At 33.2% G+C, this 8468-nt stretch overlaps 1 pseudogene; it reads right to left on the bottom strand.

Moving 5' to 3' along the window:
- Positions 1–8025, bottom strand: part of LOC142635708 (cysteine-rich receptor-like protein kinase 10) — a 36641-nt pseudogene extending 28616 nt beyond the window's left edge.
- Between the last annotated feature and the right edge of the window lie 443 nt (positions 8026–8468).

The following is an 8468-nucleotide window of genomic DNA, read 5'->3' as shown; positions in this document are numbered from 1 at the left end:
GGTTTCATTAGTCTAAGTTTGGCAATGGACGAACGGTGGTGGGAACATAATGGTGATAGCTGGTTGGCCATATGAACTCTGCCTCCCTCTCATCTCCGTATCGCAAGCTTTTTTTTTTCTTTTTTCTTTTTTCTCATTCTCTGTCTCTATATCACAAGCCTAATTGTATTTTAACTGGTTATTTTTTTAAAATTTATAGAGAGGCTTTAAAACGGTGTTATGGTATTGCCAACAAACATAATTTATCGATTTTTAACTTATACGTGTCAGAAATTTAGATGGGCATTTTTCCTAACGTGGAAGCACCTTCTTAAAGGCTTCTGCTTTTATATATAATATAAGATTAGATAGCCAAGATAATGTACACACCAATTTTATTTCAATTTGTATTTTATTATAAGCCAAGGCTACATCTTATGTTCTTTTTGTGCATGTACTACACTTTCTCGAGCATAGATTCTTATGATATGCATTAAGGTGTTCATGATTGAGTAGTAAACAGTGGTGAGATGACTATTTATGCATTACTCTTAGGATTTTTTAGTCCTAACAATCAAAAGCATGTGACTTTAAAATCAAGATCATGTGATCAAAAACTATAAACAACTCCCACACAATATGCACTACATAGCTAAAACTAGCAAAATGCAGTAAAATAAGTTCATCCAAGCTAAACAAGGTACACAAACATGTTATGTAAAAAGAATATGGCCAACCTTAACTACACATCCATGATATGTAACACAAAAATCTTTTTGGTTTAAAAAACTTTTATGATAAAAAACAAAAAGCACAAATTTTGCTAAATGAACAATACAAAGTTATGCATGATAGTGCTTAACTAAGTTATAGAGGGTACACAAATAAGAAATATCAATTTCTTAATTAACCCATGAGTACATGTACAAACTAGTACATACTCGCACAAAATCAAAAATAGCTTATCATTCAGTTATGTAACACATACTATTTAAGTTTCTCCACAATGTCAAGCATGTTCTAAATAAAGAGAGAGATATTATAATTCATGTAATCCTCAAAACAAATAAAACAAGATACAAAATAAAATATTTTTGTTTTTTTGAAAATTTTTCAATGTTTTTGGATTTTTGAAAAATCAAAACAAAGTAAGAAAATAAAACAACCAAAAACTAAAAGAAAACATATCCGCAAATAATTGAAAGAATTAAATCAGGGACAAGTCAGCAACATTCACCTTAGAAAATCTTTTCTCACCCATATAGCACGAGTCTTTGGCTTTGTAGGTGAAAAACCATGAGAACTAGAGTGTATTTGAGGAATTACACCAATTTTCTAAGAAAAATTAAAATCCTGCAATTTCTTTTCACAAGCTAACAAGCTTAAATTTTTCAAAATCATATGAAACAATTTATTTGGACTTTTGGTAGGAGAAATATCATCACATATCCTAGGTTAAAATACAGAGTATTTAAATTTCAATTTATGACAATTAGAACAAATGTGGCCAGAGACACCACAAAAGTGACAAACAAGAACAAATTAAGGAACACAGTATTCTTAACAGGAAATCTAGTCTCAGATTTTGGTTTTTGCCTCAATAAAAAAAATTTTGGTCTAATATGACCAACAACACCACAAAGATGACAGGTATGCACAAAAGCAGATTTATTATGCTCTCTAACAGTAGGTTTAGACATAAGTTTAGAAACTTCAGCGTTTACATTAGAACTTTTGCACCTAGTAAAATAAGTCTTTTATTTATTATTCCTCTTGAAATGAGAGATATAAACTTTCTCAATTTTACGCATAAGAGAAACATAAACACTTTTGTTATTAACAGCAAGCTTGGTACTAGTCAAATTTTTAATTTTAGTTTTAGATTCAACTAACTCTTGTTCCAAGCTTTTCATCTTCTCATCTTAAGAGGAAATTTGGTTTCTCAAAAATTCATTCTTTTTATTAGATTCATCTAATCTAACAACCAATTCCTCTTTTTCAAAATTAGCCAATTTTAACTCTTCCTTGAATTTCTTAGCAATTTTCAAAGATTTAGATAATTTCTTACAAAGAGTTTCACAAGCTTCAAAAAGATCAATAGAAATGATAGTTTCCTTTTTATTCAAATATCACAATCAAAAATAGTAAGACACTTAGAATTATCCATGATAACAAGGATCAATGATCAACTCTTAGATCAAAAGATCTAAACACTAGAGCTAACCTGCTTTGATACCACTTGTACATTTTTAGACCCCTTAAAACACAAGTTGTTTAACCTAGTTATGTAGCCACGTGATTAACTTAGGCAAATTATTCAGATCTAGGTTAAAGCAATAACAATCATATCATGTAAAGCAGTGCGAAAAAATAAATAACACACGATATGATAACCCAAGAAAACCAAACTGGTAAAAAACCTGGAGAGGATTTAACCTAGCTATCCTTAAGGTAAAACAAGATTCACTATGAAAGAATTGAAGTTTTACAATAGCGACTTAGACCACTAACATCCTATTGCTACCACGAATAGAAAACTTACTACCACGACCACGTGACAACTTCAAGTCCACAGACTACCTTTTTCTCAGATCCACATCATCCACAAGTATACCACTGTTATTTCTTTAAGTTCGTTATTTAGTAATTGAAACAATCACTAAGCTCTCGACATTAATCTTGATCTTGATAACCTTAAGTATGTATGAAGACAAACACCTCTAGATCTTAAAAGAAATTCACACACACAGCATGAACAACAACCTTAGAAAGCTTTTGGGTACAAAACCCTAAATCTACAAAAGAGGCACATTCTTCTCTCTCTAAAAAAAACATTTAAAAACGTGCTTAGGGTTTCCTTTATATATTAGAAGAAGTAGATTTGAAACCCTAATCCTTAATGGGCTTGAATTGCTGTTTGGGCCAACTTAAAATTCTGCAGAAAATCTATTCTTCAATCGATCGAGCCTTGCAGAAATAGAACAGTAATATCTTGCAATGATTCCAAACTTACATTAAACCAAACTTTGAGCAAGTCTAAACCTAGACTAAATGTTTTGATCATGGTTTGCCAACATAATACATATTGAAGTTCTAAAACATTTAGATCCTAAATCCTTAGAACCTAACAACTATCGAGATTGAGATGAAAATAAGCTGAAGAGCTCAATAGATAGCCTAACTATCGAGAGGTGTCGAGAAGCTGTCGAGGTTGCTTTAAAAACATTTTTTCAAAAAAGAGAAAAACACAGACATGAATGCAATCTAAAATGCAACTCAACCAAGGATCCAACAAGCATTTCAAGCTCTCAAAATCATCTCTCAACAAAACTAATGTCATTCATTTAGATCCAAAACACACACACTAAACAAGTCTAACCAATTTTATATTTCAAAATAAAGTTAAGATAGTTTAGTGAGCATACATTAACACATGCAAACCTTGTGATGGCCAAATCACTTTGTACTTGCACATGTATCAAGAGTAGTAAAGAATATTGTGTGTAGTGTGTGAAAAATATTGCAATATTGCATATGTGTCTTTATGTTATGACGATTTAAGATATGAGTAAATCAATTTAACTCACACACGATTATAACTGCTTAATGGGAACTATCACCTTCGAGGTACATCTTATAATTCCCACATCTCCTAGAATACTTGCTTACAATCATATTTTAAAACATTTTGATTTATTTGCTTTAATTTTCTTTGCATACTTTTCTTTTATTAAGCATATCATGCATGAGCATATAAGAGAGAAAAGAAAAACCCAATGATGTTAAGCTTTTTGACATTGCACTTTTGCTATACCGAAGCATACAGATGTCATTTCATAATTGGCGAGCAATAGTGGTGAGATGTTTATTTATGCCTTTCTCTTAGGATTTTCTAGTCCTTCCCGTCAAAAAGAGTGATACGAGTGTTAAGTACAAGAGATAACTTAATCTTACTCTTCACACACAAGAGCCATAAAGCTCACTTGCTTAGTTATATATAGAGATGCTCATCTAAGCTACAAGAGATACAAAATTTAGAAAATTTTGTTTCAATGGCCATTCAAGGTACACAAGTACCAATGTACATAAACTCACACTGTTTTTATATTTTTCTAATTTTTCAATTATTTTATTTTATTTTTATGAATGAAAACAAAATAAGACAAAACTAAAAAAACAAACAAACAAAAACATGTCAACCAAAGCAATGCATAAAAACTAGACTGACTTAAAATAAGAAAACAAAACACACAAGTAATGCAAAAACAAAAACAAGAAGGGGAGAGAGAGAAAAAAGTGACTAAATCACTTGGAGCCAATTTCCTTCAACATCTTGGAAGTACCTTTTCTTTTGGCGAATTGTTTAACCAGTAGTGAGGGGGAAAAATTACAACCGTTCAAGTTCGAAAGGAACATGAGGGCTTTGAGGAGATCTCTTAGAGGAGTAAGAGAGGATGGAAATTGACTCAGGTTTCCAGACGAGACCATGTTGTTGCTTTGTTGAGTGGCTTGCCACTTATAGCAATTTGGTCGAGTGTGTCCAACTGCCCTACAATGATGACAAAGATGTTGCTTCTTCTCTTTAGACTTTTAAGCATTACTCTTCTTATCCATAGGGTTTTTTGGTTTCTTTCTTAGCAAGCTTAGGGGGTGCTCCTAAGATAAATTTACACTTATCTATGTTCTCACTAGCTATTACAGTTTTAGCATCATTATTCTTAGATTCAATATTATTAGCAAGAGAAACAAAAACAGTAGTACTAGAAGGAGCAATATTAGGAGAAGAGAAATTTTACCCTAAATCAGTTTTGTTGAAAGCAAAAATCTGAATATTGAGCATCTCATCAAGCTTTGCACTTGAGATCCTCTCCAACTGAGCTCTAACTTGGAACAAGTCCGCCTTAAGCTTCTTGATCTTCTCAGCCAAGAAATTGTTTTCAAACCTCAGTGGTTTAATAGTCTGATTGGCTTCATCAAACTTTGTGAAAAGTTGTTCTCGTTCAAGCTCCACATCACTGAGCTTCTTGGTGGTTAACCTATACAACTTCTCATGTTTTTTCGAGAACTTGTATAACTTTGCATAGGCAGTAAGGATGTCATCTTGCTCATCTATCTTCTTAAACTTTGATTCCACCAAATCCTCTTCTTCATCCATATCTTCTACAATCCCCTTAGTAGGATTGACAGCAGCGGTGAAGGCATTTAAGGTTCCGTCATCTTCATTTTCGAAATCATCCTCAAATTTGGTGTCACTCAAAGTTGCAATAAGTGCCTTGCTTTTCCCAATGAACTTGTGATAAGTAGGGCACTTTTGTTTCATGTGATCGAAGCCTTGACACCCGAAACACTTGGGCCCCGAGGGAACAATGTATTGACCACCATCCTTAGCATCCCTTTGTCTTGGCTCTTAGACTGAGAAGAACTTGATTGCCTACGGTCCTTGTCAAAGCCCTTTGCATTGGCATTCTTCATGAACTTCTTGAATTGCCTGGTGATGTAGGACTTCATTTTAGAATTTTCATCATCTGAAAACTCATCCGTGTCACTGCTTTTGGCCTTCAGTGTCATGCTCATGCTTGACTTCCCGATTCTAGACAAACCCAACTCATAGTTCTGCAGATTTCTAACTAGCTCTGTCAATTGAATTTTTTCAATATCCTTTGACTCCTCAATTGCGGTGATCTTAGCATAGAATCTCTCGAGTAGAGATCTGAGCACTTTTCTCAGAATCTTGGGTTCGAGAATGGTTTTCCCAAGATTAAAAACTGAATTTACTATGTCCTTAAGCCTGGCATAGAACTCATCAAATGACTCATCCTCCTCCATCTTGATCTCTTCGAAGCCTATAGTTAGCCTTTGTAGCTTCGAATTCTTGAAAGCCTTGGTTTTCTCATAAGTTGTTTAGAGAATGGTCCATGCTCCCTTTGCAGTTTCAGTAAAGGATATCTTCTTGACCTCCTCATTTATGACCACACTGAATAAGGCATTCAATGCCTTGCTGTTGAAGTTTGCCACCTTGATCTTAGCATCATTCCAATCGGTTGGCGCTTCCTTCAGCTTGGTCCAGCCTATTTCCACAGCTTGCCACACTTTCTCATCTAAGGACTGCAAGAAAGCTCTCATGCGTACTTTCTAGCATGCATAATTAGTACCATCAAATAAAGGGGGTACAATAAGTGACTGTCCTCTATCCATGACAAGCAGGGGTCAATGGATCACACAGCAAAGATTAAACCCTAATCAGAGTGTGCTTGCTCTGATACCACTTGATAGGTCAAGAATGTATTGACCCCTTGTGATTAATTAATTGAATAATTAGTCAAGTTTATTAATTAATAAAATTAACATGCAATGTACGTGGCAGCATAAACAAATCACCAACTAAAACATAATGTAATGGAAAAATAAAGTTGACATGGTGATTTGTTTACAAATGGAGAAAACTTCTAAGGCAAAAACACCACCGGATGATTTTAAAGTCACTACTCTTGAGAATCCACTATTATCAAAACAAGTGGTTACAAGTAAAGGAATCTCAATACCGTATACTTACCTACAGTTGAACTCTTACCTCAATACCCAATTGGACTTGTTCTGTAGTGACAATCTCTCCTCGTATTGCACGACTCCTAGTACATAACTAACCAAAAGATGCACGGATCCCAATACACGACTTTATCACCAACTTGAGAGGGATCTTGACTGCAAAGTTCTTCAGTTCATCACACTATGAAAATCACGAAGTTGCTTGGTCACAAAACCCTATGGTGTACAAATACAACAACTTCTTCAAGATGAACTAGGGCAAACTAGGTTTTCGATTACATTTTTCTTTACACTTGTGCAATTATGCTCTTGTGCAACTGTGCTAACATGTGACGGCCCTTAAAATAATCCTTATAGATGTTTAGGGTTGTGAGGAAAGAAAGCCCAAACATACATTCACGGATTGGATGAAAATCAAAACTGATATTTTTCAACCTCGATAGATACTAGCTGTCGAGCTTTAATAAACAACACTTCTTCACTTGATTCTTGGATAAACTTGTATGGATTTAACACTTGAACTTGAAATCTTGTTTCTTTAAGCATTAAACACATCATAGATCTATCCAAATACATGTGAAGTGCGTTTTGTCAAAGGATTAGCCAATTACATAAAATGTTGACATATGTTCCTAACATGAATTACATATGTCCTAACAATATGCAGTAAATTTGCTATGTTTGCTAATTTTGAGTAATAAAAAATGTAAGAAATGAATTTTGGTTCTACGTACCTTGTAAACTTTACCAAATCCACCTTCACCAATCTTATTGTCATACGAGAATTTGTTTGTTGCAACTTCAATTATCCCAAAATCAAATTGCAAGGATTCTACAGTTGTTATTTCACTTGCAGCTAAAGACCCAAAAATAAATAAAAGTAAGAGATTACACTAGAAAGAGCATTGTTTACTGATATGATAGAAGTGAGCATTTGTACATATTCAATATAATCTCTATCCAAAAAAAAAAAATAATAATAAAGTTATGTTAATGGGCATCTTTATAATATTTGTCAATGGACTATTTTTAAAATATTTTGATATTATTTATATGAAAAATATAAAATATCTTTAAAAAGTTTATTTATTTATTTTGGTTTTCTATAATTTAAAAAAAAAGAAATTCATAGACCAACTTTCATAAGATGATAGTTAGCTTTTCACTTCTAATTTATATAACTTTTAACACTCCCTCACATGCAACTTGAAATACATCATTAATGAAAGGATTCCACTTGCATACCATGATAATTGAGAAGGCCATAAGATATTTGAGAATTCTCTTCATTTATATCATTGGACTTCATTCCTGCTCTCCTCCTTCGGAAACAGTAAAACAGAATGACTAGCACCACAGAGGCAGCAATTGTAATAGCAATACAATTGTTATTACCGTTGAGCTTTTGCCTTTCCTAGCAAAAAAATATCGCGTTTTATTGAGAATAGTTAATAGTCAATTATAAGAAGTGCTTAAAGCACTATTATACCATAGGACCATATTGGCTTCGCTAGTATAATTGAGTTTTTAGAGCATTCTCGTCTAGCTGGTCAAACTAGCTTACTAAAAATATGATTAAACACCCACAAAAACTGTTGGGTAGCGACACCCATAAGTAATGAAAAAATACATATTTGTATTGCATACATAACATATGCAGTGGAAAATTAACAGATCTACTTCATTCGTAATTAATAACATGTACTATGTAAGTTTCAGAATATAAGAACAAAAGTGTACCTTGATGCGGTAAAATTCGAAACCAAAGATTAGAAGCACTTGAGAACACTTTTAATCTTCACTCCAATTTCACTTTATGCCCAAGAAGTGTGATATCTCAATAAGTTATATGTGTATGTTCAAGAGAGAATGAAAGAGTGTCCAACTCTCACATACAAACTATTTCATGTATATTTTGTTAAAACTGTATGTTTCTCTCCTTA

The sequence above is a fragment of the Castanea sativa genome, chromosome 5 (assembly GCF_040712315.1).
Source record: "Castanea sativa cultivar Marrone di Chiusa Pesio chromosome 5, ASM4071231v1".
NCBI lineage: Eukaryota > Viridiplantae > Streptophyta > Magnoliopsida > Fagales > Fagaceae > Castanea > Castanea sativa.
Note: the sequence above shows the minus strand (reverse complement) of the source record. Positions and strands in the feature narration are given on the sequence as shown.